A 16,047-nucleotide genomic window follows, 5' to 3' on the forward strand; every position below is an offset into this window, starting at 1 on the left:
CATCTAAAATGGATTAAAAGAAAAAGTAATAGTTAGATCTTGAGTCGTGATAGCGGAAATCATCTGACTTGGGTTAACTCTTTGGTAAGACGGCGTATTAGGGCCACATAAGAAAATAAAAAACTTGTCACTACAAGAATAAAGTTGTTATATTTCCAGAATAATGTCATTAATTAATGAGAATAAAGTTGTAGTTTTAAAAAACTCATTATTTAACAAGAGTAAAGTCATTATATTTCGAGAATAAAGTCATATTTTAATGAGAATAAAGTCACAGGGCCGGATCTACTAAAGCAGGGGTGTCAAACTCATTTTAGTTCAGGGGCCACATTCAGCCTAATATGATCTAAAGTGAGTTGGACCAGTAAAATAATGTAAATAACAGGTTAAAAACTTATAAATAATGTCAACACCAAAGTTTTCTCTATGTTTTTGAGTGAAAAAAGTTAAATTCCGTAAAGAAAATGTTTACATCTACGAACTGTACTCGAACATAACATGAACAAATAAGAACGACCTGAAAATTCTTAAGAAGAATAAGTGCAATTTTAACAATATTATGCCTTAGTTTATCATTTATACATGTGAATCACAACTTACAGATCACAGTGGATCTACAAATACACAAAATATTTAGTAACGGGCAGAATATTGGTAAAATTCTACATACGTCTCTTGAGAAATTTCATATTGTTTATATTTGTTCAGGTTATTCACATTTTTTGAAAAAGGATAATCTGTAAATATAAATATTTTTGTGAAATTGTACTTTTTTTTCACAAAAAAAAAAAAAGTTGCAGTTTTCATTATTTATAGGTTGTGATGATTGTGTTTTACTAGTTTGACCCATTTCTGACTGAATTGACCTAAAAGGATCTTCAGATCCTTGAGTGTTAATATCATCATTATAATTTTTGCATTTCACAAATTCATCCCAGGGGCCGGATTAGACCCTTTGGCGGGCCGGATTTGGCCCCTGGGCCACATGTTTGACACCTGTGTACTAAAGGTTTGCATGAATTAAAACATGTGCAAACTAATTGCACATGCAAAAAAATGTACAAACTGATTTACTAACAGTGTGCACTAAGGGTTGCGTCTTTCAAAGGTACAAAATAGCGCGTCTGCATCAGTTAGTACATTTGACACAATGAATATGCAATTTGGGGCATTTACATGCAGTTGTGCATGTGCTGGGAGGAGAAAATGTAAATATATTAATTTAGCACATGCAAAGTGATTTATCAAACACGAAAGCAATTTTGCTGATAGAAACTGTGTCTATATTTACCACGTCTCAAAAGGAGGTGCAAACGGTTTGGATGCGTAATTGCACACACATGGAAGTGGTTAGGAGACATCGAAATGATGAAACGAGATGCAGAGAACGCATTTTTCACGCACGTGTGAACATTTTTGGGATGACGGAAGAAAAACTATTTGAGACATATTATCTCCAGTCGCACACCCAAAACCCTCATTTAAATAGGGTGGTCTCCAAGACTTTGCACCTGTTGTAATTTGTGCAAGCAATCTTTGTAAATCACCCGTAAACCACAGTTACACCCCACACGCAAAATTCTAGACTGCACAAGCAAATTAGTACGCGCAAATTGGGATCTCAGTAGATCTGGTCCATAGTTTTAAAAAAAACCCATTATTTAGCAAGAATAAAGTCATTATATTTCAAGAACAAAGTCATTGTTTAACAAGAATAAAGTCGTACTTTGTGAGATTAAAGTTGTAATATTTTGAAAATTCGACAGAGTTTCCAGTTTTACAGTGAATGCAACAAGTGAAGCAGCAACTTTCACTTCTGTTGGATTCCAAAACTCGGAGTAAAATCCCCAGTTTCTTCAGAAACAACAAACTGTAGATCTCTGGTATATCCACCGATAGTCCTGCAGCCGACCACTTTGTCAGTTCCTCCTCCACAAAAGAGGCAATTTACAACAAGTCAGTTCGGTTCTTTCAACAAACCCAAACGTGTGCAGACTCACTTCAAAGTCCTTAAACTAATGATAATGTGTTGATGGTGGGATGGACTCAGTATTCAGCTTTTGTGCGTAAACCCCAAATGAAAGTAAAACTTCACAAAATGTTCCAAGATCTACATTATTCAGTGAGTGGGTACGACTTTATTCTTATTATATTATGACTTTATTCTCGTTAAATAATGAGTTTATTCTCGTTAATTAACGGCTTTCTTCTTGAAATATAACAACTTTATTCTCGTTAAATATTGAGTTGTTTAAAACTATGACTTTATTCTAGTTAATTAACGACTTTATTCTTGTTAAATAATGAGTTTTTGAAACTACGACTTTATTCTCATTAAATAATGACTTTATTCTGAAAATAAAATGACTTTATTCTCGTTGAATAATCAGTTTTTTAAAACTACAACTTTATTCTCATTAAATAATGACTTTATTCTGAAAATATAATGACTTTATTCTCGTTGAATAACGAGTTTTTTAAAACTATGATTTTATTCTCGTTAATTAAGGACTTTATTCTCGAAAAATAATGACTTTATTCTCATGGTGACAAGCCTTTTCATTTTCTTATGTGGCCCTAACATGCTGTCGTACTTTTGCGTTTTTGAGCTTGTTCAGGTTTTACTGCCTGAAACTTTCCCTTTTATTTGATTCTCCGTGCTGAAGGTAAACAGCCTGTGTTTTGGTTTGACTATCAGTGAACACACCATGTAGACACACTGTTGCCTGAGTCGATCTACCACCAGGGCCAGATTAACACTTCATTGTACCCTGGGCAACAATATTCAAGGGCCCCATCATCACAACCCCAGGATCCCTATAATCTGGCAAAATACAGAAAAAGTTCCAGGAATATATGTAAATATACCCCATACTTCAATATCTAACTATCATCAAATGCATTTTGATGTACAAATGTGTAAATGCTCGTAGAACTACAAGTGCACCACTATAGCCTCTTGTCAAGGCCACTCACTTGCATATGATGATATGAAAACAAAACACATTAGCATCAGTATAATCTAAAATTGATCCACTACATTAGAAAGAGAGGGAAGTGTCCTCCATTTTCACAAAAAATAAATAAGAAACCATTTCCAAAGTATCCAGTATATATTTAAGAACACTTTTTGCCAACACAAATGTATTGAATCGTCAGAAAAAGCCCACAGACAAAACACAAACATAATCTGATTCACTCAGATATGAATTTTAACTCTTTCCCCGCCAGAGCATTTTCCAGTGAGTTGGTAGCCAGCGCCAGCCTTTTTGGTCATTTTCACTCATCTTTGGAGGCTCACTGAAAATGTTGTGTTAGGAGTATGTGAACACTGAATACATCAAAAGAAAGAACAGAACTTCAACTTTTAAACACAAAAAACAATTTTATTCTATCTTCATTCGTTCGTGAGATATGAATATTTGAATATTGGTCATTTTCAGGAAAAAAATGAATTTGGAGCAAAAAACTGAGAAAATTGAATTTTTTCGAAGACATTGATTTTCAAGATAAAACTGATTTCCTATTTACATTTTTGACTCTTTCTTCTTTACCAACAGTAACACTGTCTTCAAAATCACAAAATAAAATAATTATAACAACAATAATAATAACAAACAGCTCTAAGATATCCCATCATTCCACAAACTGTTAGTGGAATCCACACCAAACTTTAGACCAAACATCTTCTAAAGCACCAGGTTCCTTCTAAACTTTACACTTTGACATACATCAGTTATAAGTAACAACATATTAGTTTAGTTTTTTGATATAAACACTTCAATATTCCTCATTTTCAAGAAAAAAAGAAACAAATTCACTAAATACTGCAGATTTCTGGCCTTTCTTTGGCTGCACCACATCCTCCTGTTGGACCACCTGCTGTGTTTGATCTGTAAATAATTATATGGACATCTAGTTATTTATCTTTGGATGAATATATGTATTTATTTATTTATTTATTTCATACAAAAGCTAAATCCAACAGTGTCTTCCCTGTGTCCCTGCTGACATTCTACAGCTGAATCTGTTCTGTGTCCTCAGTCTGAATCTGAACTCACTCTAACAGATGAACACTAGCTGTCCTTTGTCTTGTCCCACGTCTGGTTGTCTGTCTTCTCCTTGAATGTCCCCTAGAAATGTCTCTTTTCTCTTCCTCCTGTCTGTCATTTTCTCCGTGTCGCTCCATGCACCCCCCCCATCCCATCTCTGTGTCGGACCTGAGCCGCTCCGTGTTTCCCGTGTTCCGTGTCCGTCTCCCTCACCTTCTGTTTCTCCGTTTCTGTCTCTAAATGGTTCTTCTGTAGCTCCATCACATATTGAACTGTCAGACTCTGTCTCCATAATCATCTTTAAGGCTTTTGAAACTGCGCGCGGTTCCTGCACAGTCTGCACTTCCTCATTCAGTGACTGCCGCTGGATGCGTTGCCATGGGATACGGAGACTCCAGTGCGAGAACGTTTAATCCGGTCCTTCATTTTTCCGAAAAAACTGCTTAATTGTTTGTTTTTGGACTAAGGAAAGTATTTCACATGATCCGCAGCACCTCCAACTATAGCATAACAGTGAAAACACGGATTGACGGAAAATCTCGTCATTGGCGAAGAAAGAGTTAAACAGAAATCCACTTGTCACCTCAGAATTCAACAAGAGAGTTAAAGTAAGTGCAATGTAAACATCGTTTTGATTCGCGTACGTATGTCGCATAGTTCTTGACGTCTCACATCCCGCTCAGTGCACGCACGTTGATTTGCGTCACAGCTGATTTGCTTTTTGGACTGACCAATGAGGAGAGGGTCTCAGCTCACGGTCACAGACAGCAGGAGCAGGGTTTCTGTGCAGTGCAATAGCTCCGGACAGCGGACAGTTTCATTTATAAGCAAAAGATAACCAGATATTTTCGTTATGCCCGAGCTACCCAGGGCCCTTCAGACATCACGGGCCCCTGGGCAATTGCCCAGTTGCCCATATGGTTAATCCGGGCTTGTCTACCACAGAACAGATCTGACTCAGAGGTGACATGCACAGACTACTGTGGTATGTCAGGGATAAAACTGAAGCAAACCATCTCTGTCACACACATTCACAGGAATTTTTGTCCGTCTGATATCATTATAATGGAAATTGGGGGTAGGCAGGTGTGATATGAAAAGAGACAGGGACGAAGATTATTACGACCATCTACCGAGCTTAAAAAAACAGAAATAACCTTTAGACCTCAGAGAAAGACGCCTCTAATGGGAAAAGTGCACATCCTGCAGACAGCAGTAATGGATTCCTTCCATTCTGTATTCTGCTTTAATTTGTGATTCTCTGCACTTCTGCTGTCATTCATATGTATGAATGTACACTCAACCATATACTCCACACTGCGCTTAAACCTGCTTTAATTATAGTGCACAGAAGATTAGGTAGGATCTTCTTTTCATAAATCCCTAGATGAAACATACAGCGGAATGAGATCATGTTTTTCTACTTCAAGTACCTCTTCTTATATGAAACCTTATTGAAATTGATATGATGCAGGTGGTAAAGCAGTAAAAAACACACAGTGAGCGTCAGTGTGAAGGTCTCAAGAGCAGAGTTCAATTTATCTAATTTAACAGCTCATTACAACAGTGAGCAGCCTGATCCTGCAGCTGGATTACAGGTCACCTCTGAGACCTGCACGTCCATCCCTCTTGTTTACGTGGTAAATAAGGACGGCGGTAAAAAGCAGGCGAAGGGTTTGACCCCGGGAGCCTTGTGTGTTTGTCCAGCTCATTTGTGATCGTGGGTGGCAAGTAAAAGTACAATTACTTCATTACTGTACTGTGGATATCTGCACTTATTTATTTCTGTAACCATTTTTATTTTCACTTTTCATAATATCATAAAGACCCAGTGCTACTTTTGTGGCAGAATTTTTCTCTCTGGTCAACATTTGTTAAGTGATTTATCCCCATTTACTATAACGTTACCCTTTGTATTTAGCATTTTTCACTGTAAATCATGTAATTTATTATCCTTAATCGATGTGGCTACTGACACAGTACTGTGGCACGAAATATCGGTTTGTCTATTACCATAGAGCCAATCAGCGCTCTCGTTATATCATGTCTAGACTGGTAATGTGTTACAGCCTGAGAAGTACCAAGGCAATCAGATAGCAACTAGATTGGACCTAATGACAGCGGAGATTTAGCTCAGTAGGTAGTGTTTCGGACTGCAACATGGAAGGTTCAGATTGATTCCTGGTCAAAGTTTTTTTTTTTTTTTTCCTACAGATTTTCAAAGGGGGGGGGGGGGGGGGGGGGGGGGGGCACGGCATGGCACCAAGGGTAGGCAAAACCCAACATTGATGTAGATCAACCACTGGGACAACGTTCAGAGTACAGAGTTCAGACCGCAGCACTGAACACAGAACTGAACTGACACAGAACTGTGAAGTCACATCCATCCACATCCAGTCTCCATCTTGCCAATGATTCAAACAGAATTATGGGAGATTTCTCACACCCCTCCGTTTGTAGTGTGGTCTTGGAAAATCTTCGTTTCGAGGGTTAAACAGGCCTCCCCCTTAGCCCTTCCTCTCAGACTCATCAAGAATCAGGACACCCCCACCCCTTCACGTGAATGCGCAAAATGAAGGGGGAGGGGCCAAGGTGTGAATTGGGATTGGGCCTAAATTTCTCTAAGTATTCCATGCACCTTCCATCTTCCTGTCAAAGTCTCTTTTTTTTTGCTATTCTGAAATATAAAGCATCTGAAACGGATCTGAATATAACAAACTTGTCATACAGGGGTTGGACAAAATAATGGAAACACCTTAAAAAATCAACAAAATATAATTTAATATGGTGTAGATCCGCCTTTTGCGGCAATTACAGCCTCAATTCTCCGAGGTATTGATTCATACAACTTGTGAATTGTTTCCAAAGGAATTTTAAGCCATTCTTCAGTTAGAATACCCTCCAACTCTTTTAGAAACGATGGCGGTGGAAATCGACGTCTTACTTGAATCTCTAAAACTGACCATAAATGCTCAATAATGTTGAGGTCTGGGGACTGTGCTGGCCATACGAGATGCTCAACTTCATTAAAATGTTCCTCATGCCATTCTTTAACAATTCTAGCTGTATGGATTGGGGCATTATCATCTTGAGGTGAAGGTGTTTCCATTATTTTGTCCAATCCCTGTAGATCTAAGTGAAAACCGCTCTGCATCGGACGTGACTGTAGAGGGTGTGCACTGATGTTACTTTCTAATCAAACAATCGGGATGTCCCGATCTAGTGTACAGATCGGTATCAGCTGCCGATCTGGCCTTATTTAGAAGATCTGATTAGATTTAGTCACGAGATGCTGATCCGGGGGTGGGGGGGTGGGGGGGGGGTCTGCGCAAATGGCAAATGTCCTGCCCCCTCAAATTAAAGTTTCCGAAGGTAGGGAAAAGCTGCACAACAGTGGAATGCTTAGAAGACTTAGTACGGTGTCTATAAGTTTCACTTTCACTCATTATTAGGTATGGTCGTGATGCGCAAGTTGGTTTTTTTTTCAACCCGCAGGGCTTTTGTGGAATTATTTGACTTGACCCAACCCTCCCCGCAAATAAACTGACATTCTTTTGACCCGCCCCAACCCAACCCGCGAGTATTCCACTTCACATCAGTAATGCACCTTCATTTAATACCTGGACGGAGCTGTCCATAGCAGTGGCAACATAAGGTTCTAATTTGTCCCACAGTATGAATTTGGAAAGTGCAAAAACTATACTAAAGTTATTAAGAGTCAAAGGCGTCATACTTGTTTTAGTTCAGGTTCCACATTCAGCCCAATTGTGATCTCAAGTAAAATACAGTCTACTCTCGTTAAACCGCCCGCCGTTATACCGCCATTTCCGCCTATCGCCATCCACCAGCCCAGTTCCATGCACAAACAACACTTATACCATTGATTTCCCGCCAGCGTGATTGCCATTGAGTACACATAAATTTTAACAATGCACTGAAACAAACGCGCCAGACGCTGATCGCGACAAGCTACAAGTAGGTCTACGGAACAGCCACCGTTCATTTATCGCAGAACACTCAGTAGGTCAGGATGTCGGGAAGAGGACGTGGGATGAAGCCAAAGCCTCAAGATGATGGGGTGTCATTTCCCGACTCGGTATAATAATGCTTAAAATGTTTCCCCACTGTAAATGATCCCTTACAACATAACAGAATCAAGATTTATTTAGAAACGCAATTAGAACGGGTTAACGGAGGCAGCACAGACATCATATAGTAAAGACATGCACATTATGGACGCAAACCGTTGTAACGCCATTTTCGCTATACCGCCAATTTGGCCGTGAACGGAAGTTGGCGGTATAATGAGAGTAGACTGTAATAGCATAATAACCTGTAAATAATGACTCCAAATTGATATCAAAATTTCATTGTAAAAAAAGTCCGTATAGGATCGGTATTGGCAAAACTAATCCCAAAAAAAATCGGATCGGAAGCAAACATATCCAGATTGGGACATCACTAAATCAAACACAACTCTTCAGTTGGGACAAAGTGAGAAGACATGCTTTAAAACTGGGAGAAAAACAAACAATTATCTGTTGAAATTCAACTTGACAGTGATCTTTAGTAATGACCACAGAACCATGAGCACTGACATGTGGCACGGATCGGATTTCTTCACACTTCTAGATACCTGGCTTGAGCTTCAGGGAAATACAAAGCAAGGCCTGAAGGCATAAAAACACCTTCAGGCCAGAATGTACTTCACACATGTTAATAAGGGAGTGAATTATACACAAAACACTTAACCTAAGCGCTACTATACTTTTTCTTTATTCTAAGTCTGAGCCAAACACAGTGATTTATGTGCAGTTGCTACTAACTGTATAGGTACTTGGCTGCTGGTTTATGGTACATAAAACAAGTGCAAGAGCAAATGAATATGTGGAAGTAATTTCAGCTATATGATAAGTAGGCGTGAGTTTGTGCAATTGCTAAACAGCTCTTTCTAATTTTAGATGTGTTTTATGTTTTTGTGTTTTTGTGGCATTCAGGGTGAACGCTGCAGATGTTTTTCTGCCTCAGGGAAACTGCATCGACTTCTGCCTCCTCTAACATCAGGTACATAGACTCTGTGTACGCTGCATTATAGAAATGCATAAATGGAACGCATTAATTCACTGATAAGAAGCAGAAGACTTAGACAGCGCCTTAACAAATAAGAGCAAATGCTGATGAAGCGCACCAATGAAAAGGTGAATTTGTGTATTTTGTACTTAATGTTGCTTCTTTTAAACTTCTTAAACCTTCGAATAGTTCAACATTTCACACCAAAACATTAATGTATGTAGTTTGAGAGCAGCAATAATCAACTGTTTCTAACCTTCACTTAAGAGACTGGAATACAGGTATAGTACATTTCAGATTGGTCTGGTGTGTGTTACATATTAACTCCTTGTTTTTCTTGCATTACATTAAAGTACTGTTTTTGCCTTTGGCACTTGTGCATTCATAAAGAGTATATTTTGTATTATTTCACATGTATGTATTTTGCTTTTTTAAAATTAGAAATCTTGACTCATTAGTCACTTTTCCGTTGGACATCTGCGCAAAACTTTACCGATATTTACTAAATGCCAAAAAAACAGAAGTGCATAATGTCGTTTTTCTATTAAATCACAAATGCGATGATTTGTTTATTTATTGTCGCGAGGTGAGATGAGAAGTCACTCCATAAGCATGGCAACAAACGTAAACATAGTGTTGATTTACAGATATATTCATTATTACATATTACTCCTCGAAAAACAATTGGGTTTCCTGGTGTGTCCACACATATCGCGACATGTTTCTTCTTCTTCTTCGCTTGTTGTAACGTACATCAACATCCGTTTTTTGAATTCACCTGACTAGTTGCGAAAAAAGGTCCTTCCATTGCAGTTTCGCGTGATATACCATTTGCGTTACGCCTGAAAAACCCCCTCTTGTCAACGCAAAAACTTTTAACCGAAAAATGAGACTTTTGGCAAAATTGTCGTTTTTCCATTAGGCAAATTTTTATGCGCAAGTTATTTGCACAATTTGAGGGTCGATGGAAAAGCAACAATTTTGGAGATACTCTATCTGATTGTTTTCCCTAGTTTTTCAGATACATCACATGTTCAATGGCTTTACCTACTGGCGCCCCCCCCATTTGAAAATCTGGAGAAAAGATTGCTGCTTTGACCGGGAATCAAACCCCAGTTTTCCGCGCCCAAAGCATTACCTACGGGCTGACCTATTTGCTATCTGATTGTGTTGGTACTCTTCGGGATGTGACGTTTACATCTAAGCCTCAGGGTTATTTAAGATTAAAGTGTATATTGTGTTGTGAAATATGACCATAATTAGGGATGGGAACTGATAAGAATTTAATGATTCCATTATCAGTTTTGCTCATTGATCCGATTCCTTATCGATTTTCACTGAGTGAAGGAATTAAAGAGTACAAACGGGTGTGTTTGCATTAACTGTCTTTTATATTTCCATCACTGCACAGAAAATATAACATATGCAGTATGTACAAATAATAAAAACAGATGACGCCATGACGCCGGGTCTGGTTTGGGGGGGGGGGGTACAGTAAAAGTGAAACTTCAGATGCTTTACTAATTCCTCTATTGCCGCATTTCCACCATGTGGAACCGGTTTGACTCTGCTCGTCTCCCGTTGTTGTGCGCCTTATTTCCTTTCCCCTACCTTCAGAAACTTTGTTGCTCATACCGGAAGCGGAACTGGGCCCGGACGACAGCCTGGTGTTCACTCTGCCACTAGATTCGCAAACGTCGCTAAGTACAGTCTACTCTCGTTATACCGCCAACTTCCGTTCACGGCCAAATTGGCGGTATAGCGAAAATGGCGTTACAACGGGTTGCGTCCATAATGTGCATGTCTTTACTATATGATGTCTATGCTGCCTCCGTTAACCCGTTCTAATTGCGTTTCTAAATAAATCTTGATTCTGTTATGTTGTAAGGGATCATTTAAAGTGGGGAAACATTTTAAGCATTATTATACCGTGTCGGGAAATGACACCCCATCATCTTGAGGCTTTGGCTTAATCCCACGTCCTCTTCCCGACATCCTGACCTACTGAGTGTTCTGCGATAAATGAACGGTGGCCGTTCCGTAGACCTACTCGTAGCTTGTCGCGATCAGCGTCTGGCGCGTTTGTTTCAGTGCATTGTTAAAATTTATGTGTACTCGATGGCAATCACGCTGGCGGTATAACGGTCGGGAAATCAATGGTATAAGTGTTGTTTGTGCATGGAACTGGGCTGGCGGATGGCGATAGGCGGAAATGGCGGTAGCTAACGGAATAATGCATTGGGGATTTTTGTGCAATGGTTTTGGTCGGCGGTGAGCGAAAATGGCGGTATAACGGCGGGCGGTTTAATGAGAGTAGACTGTAGCATATCAAGTGAGTCACATGCTGTGGACAAATGTTTGAGCAGATTAGAGGGATTCCGCTCTTATGAAGAAATGGAAGCTTTGACAGTGTTCCAGTGGACCTGGTGTTGTCTTTTTAGACCGTTTCTGCCTCAGCGCCATGTTGGCTACATTCTGACCAAACAATGCAGCGTCCGCATGACGTCATTGCGCAAGGAAGGCGGAATCGATAAGCAGAATTGTTAAGCAGGCAGGCAAATGATTCCAAGGAACTGAGCTACTGGGATCCGGTTTTCAAAAAGAACCGGTTCTCGATTCCCATCCCTAACCATAATACACAGTATGTTCTGTAACCAAAGTAAGCGGTGCGACAATTCGGAGAAGGATATCATATGTATATATAGAACCCCCCACCCCACCCCACCCCCACTTCCATTTTTTCTGGATCCACCCCTGCATATCGTCTGGGTTCAATAAAACTTAAAGAAAGTCCCTTGGACACCAACTATTAGACCTTGGAAAAGTCACTTTTGTTTGTTTTGACACTCTCCACAATAATTTTGCATTAAGTTGGTTTGGGTGCTGCGTCTGTGCCTTATAATGGAAGAGAAAACCCTGAATTCTTTTGTGGTATTTTTTCTTCTTTATCTTACCTTTGACATTTTCACCATTTTTCATCACTCCTCAAACTGCTTTTATGTAAAAACTAAGTTGGCAATAAGCCTATTTTGGATTCCAGATAAGAAAAATGGTAGGAGTGGATGTTAAAACAGCCAGCAGATGAAAGTGAGAGTGATTTATGCTGCATTTACAAACAGTGGAGTTGACTTTCTCAACACTTTGTCAGAATTTCTTTGATCTGATCATATAGAAGCTTTATTAAGACTTGTTGATCCTGTTCTCATCAGTCATAATAAACTGTATTTTGAACAATAATCACAAATGCACGTTTATGATATAATCTGTAATTAAATGAGTCTGCCTCTCTGGAGCTACACCTAACTTTCTGCAGCAGTATCTTGATGATACAACTTATGAAGCTCGATTAAACTCTTCACATTAATAATTTTTCCATGACAGTAGAACCTATTTAATTAATGTATTCCTCTCCAGCACAGCGAGATGTCTCTGATGAGCACTTTGAATATATTAATCAAGTCAATCGCGTATTAGTCAAGCATTAAGGATTTAAAAAAAAAACAAAAAAAAACATCTTAACAAGTGGTATCAGACTTTAGACTCAGCGGCACAACTCACAAAACTGATTTTTGACAGAGTATCTAAAATCCTGTCTGCTGTTTGCCTTCCCCTCCATCAAACTGTCAGCGCTCAAATGTGCATCCTCTTCAAAGTGACAGTGGGACAGGCTTTTAAAGGAGCTTGGGAAATGATACATGGCCTCAAGCCTGCAGCCTTCTAACTCTTACAGCAGCACACACACACACATAGTCACAGATTTAAAGTGGAGAGTAACATTTTTCAAAGCTACTGTATATCGAAGCTGCCAGCTTTGCTCTAAAGGCAAAGGGCTTCATAAGTAATTCACCGTGCACTTGGTGTAGGTTACACATGTACAAGACCCACAAGAGCCCAGAGAAACCACACCTGACAACATCAACTCCTTGAACATGGCTACTCTGCAACTTATGTATTCCTTTGGCGTGTGACAAATTGTGTCAGCACATTACTCTAGTGAAGCATTTTTCATGCATAATTCATCCTGGAGCCTACATTCCACATGGACATTCTCAAATCCCTTTGAAGTTAATTCCCTCTCCGTGATAAACAGCCCCACTCGCTCTGGCTGTGTTGCAGCTTATGATTGTCTGTGTCGCCCAAGTTACCTGTCCGAGACAATTTTACTGTACAATACAGAAGTGCCGGAGAGATTTACATGTAATAAGCCACCATGCATAAAAATGGAAAAAGCTTCATGAGATTTTTTGTTGTACATTTATATATATTTATATGTACTTGAGGAACATTTCATGGTACTTCAGTATTTCTTCAGTTCCCCTGATAATGATTACTGGGGCAGATCTCAAACGGTGCTGAAAATACTTCCTACTGCATATATAAATAACTTGAACTGCTTGCATAAAGGAAAAAAAAAAAACTCCAACAAAATCCCTTTACGTTTACTGCCTAGACCAGGGGTGTCAAACATGTGGCCCGGGGGCCAAAACTGGCCTGCCAAAGGGTCCAATCTGGCCAATCTGGGATGAATTAGTGAAATACAAAAATTACACTGAAGATATTAACCCTTTCATGCACGAATTATGAGAACCTTCATCAAAATTTCTTCCTGAGTGTTTTTATTCCTCTTTAGGCATGAAAAAAACAATGCGATTGAAAATTTTCTTCTGAAAAATAAATTTAAAAAACAAATGAAATAAAAAATATTTTAAAAAGTTTTAAAAATACATTAAAAAAAAAAACAATAATGAAAAAAAAAAATCTTATGAACCTATTTTTCATGAAGTTGCAAAAATGACCACTCAGCTGGACACCACACGTTTAATTTTTGACACACAGAAACATGTATTTACTGATAAATTGTGTGAAAACTATGGGGACAGCTTGTGATTCTGGGGGTTTATGCTCAGGAGAGATCTAGATAATGTCACCAATTCATGTCAGAAAAGATATGTAGTGTCTTAAAATTTTAATAAAGATATGTGTTACAAAAAAAAAAAAAAGAACCACAAAATCCATGAATATACGAGAGAACAGCTGTAGAATAGCTGTCCACTGTAGTGACCAGTATGCATGAAAGGGTTAACGATCAAGGATGTCAAAATAAATTTACTTCAATTCCATCTAAAATGGGTCAGACCAGTAAAATACTATCATAATAAAGTATAAATAACGAAAACTATATATTTTTCTCTTTGTTTTAGTGTAAAAAAAAAGTTAAATTACATAAAAATGTTAACATTTACAGACTAGCCTTTAACAAAAAATGTGAAAAACCTGAACAAATATGAACAACCTGAATGTCTTAAGAGAATTAAGAGTAATTGTACCAATATTCTGTCTGTTATTAAATGTTTTGTGCATTTGTAGATCCACTGTGATCTGTACGTTGTATTGAACATGTAAAAATGAGAAGCTGAGGGCAAATAATGGCATAAAATGTTAAAAATTGCACTTTTTTTCCTTAATAAATTTCATTTTGGTCATGGTTCATGTTCTTCCATATTTTTTTTTTAAAGATAGTTTATAGATGTAGAAATTTTGATAACATAATCTCTACTTTTTTCACTATAAAACATAGAAATTAGACATACAAATTTTGGAATTGATATTATTTATGTATGATTATGTTATTATTTTAATGATCCGGCCCACTACAGGTCATATTGGGCTGTATGTGACCCCTGAACTAACATGAGTTTGACACCCCTGGCCTAGACCATGCATGGTACATCTGGGACATCTGCTTATTTTTGTTGCTTGCTCCAATTTCACAGCCCTGGGAATTATTAGATATAGTATATAACAGATTTACTGTGTGCAGTTTGCATGTTTTTCCTGTGTTGTTAGAGTGAGTTCTCTGACTTCCTCACTGTCCAAACACATGCACTTTAATAAGTTAACTGGGTAAAGTAAACCACCCTTAGGTGTGAATGTGAGAGTTAATGGTTGTTGTTCTGTATGTGTCAGCCATGTGATCAATTGTCAACACATCCAGGGTGTACCTCGACCTCACCAGTTAGTAGCCAGTGTCATACAGAATTCTGACCCCATGGAAATCTGACCCTCGAGTCACTTTTCTATATAGAATTGTGACCCGTGGGTTAATTTTCTATTATGGAAAACTGACCCATCCCATAGAATTTTGACCCCTTATATCAGGGGTGTCAAACTCATTTTAGTTCAGGGGCCACATTAAGCCAAATTTGATCTGCAGTGGACTGAACCAGTAAAATAACAACATAATAATATATAAATAATGTTAACTCCAAACTTTCCTCCATGTTTTAGAGCGAAAAAAGTAAAATTATGCGATCAAAATGTTTACATCTATCAACCATCCTTTAAAACAATGTGAATATCATGAACAAACTGAAATTTCTTAAGAAAACTAAGTGCAATTTTAACAATATTAGGTCTCAGTTTATCATTTACACATGTAAATTACAACTCACAGATCACAGTGGATCTACAAATTCACAAAACATTTAATAACAGGCAGAATATGTGAAAACTTGTACTTCAGACATTTCAAAATGTTCATATTTGTTCAGATTATTCGCGTTTTTGTGACATGACAGTTTGTTTTAGTGTAAATACAGTAAAATGACATGAATTTTTTTTACATTTACAAAGACAAAAATTTGTAGTTGTGAGTATTTATAGGTTATTCTGATAGTACTTTACTGATCCGACCCACTTGGATTAAATGTGGAACCTGAACTAAAATGATTAATGTCTTTGTGTAATTTTTGCATTTCACAGATTCATCTCAGGGGCCAGACTGGACCTTTTGGGGGGCCGGATTTGGCCCCCGGAAGTAAATTATTGGTTCATTTACCTTCCACTGAACTGGACAGAACAGATAAAGGACTGATAAACAAAATATGAGGTATGAAGATGTGGAAACACCACATAAAAGCCTTAT

The 16,047-nt window shown here is 38.2% G+C and overlaps 1 protein-coding gene across 1 annotated transcript in view; it reads right to left on the bottom strand.

Annotated features, from left to right (window-relative positions):
• The window catches only part of zmat4a (zinc finger, matrin-type 4a), a 434,438-nt gene that overhangs the window by 12,110 nt on the left and 406,281 nt on the right, over positions 1-16,047 (bottom strand). The gene's annotated exons all lie outside the window — the stretch shown is intronic.

Source organism: Sphaeramia orbicularis, chromosome 9 (assembly GCF_902148855.1).
Source record: "Sphaeramia orbicularis chromosome 9, fSphaOr1.1, whole genome shotgun sequence".
In the NCBI taxonomy this organism is placed as follows: domain Eukaryota; kingdom Metazoa; phylum Chordata; class Actinopteri; order Kurtiformes; family Apogonidae; genus Sphaeramia; species Sphaeramia orbicularis.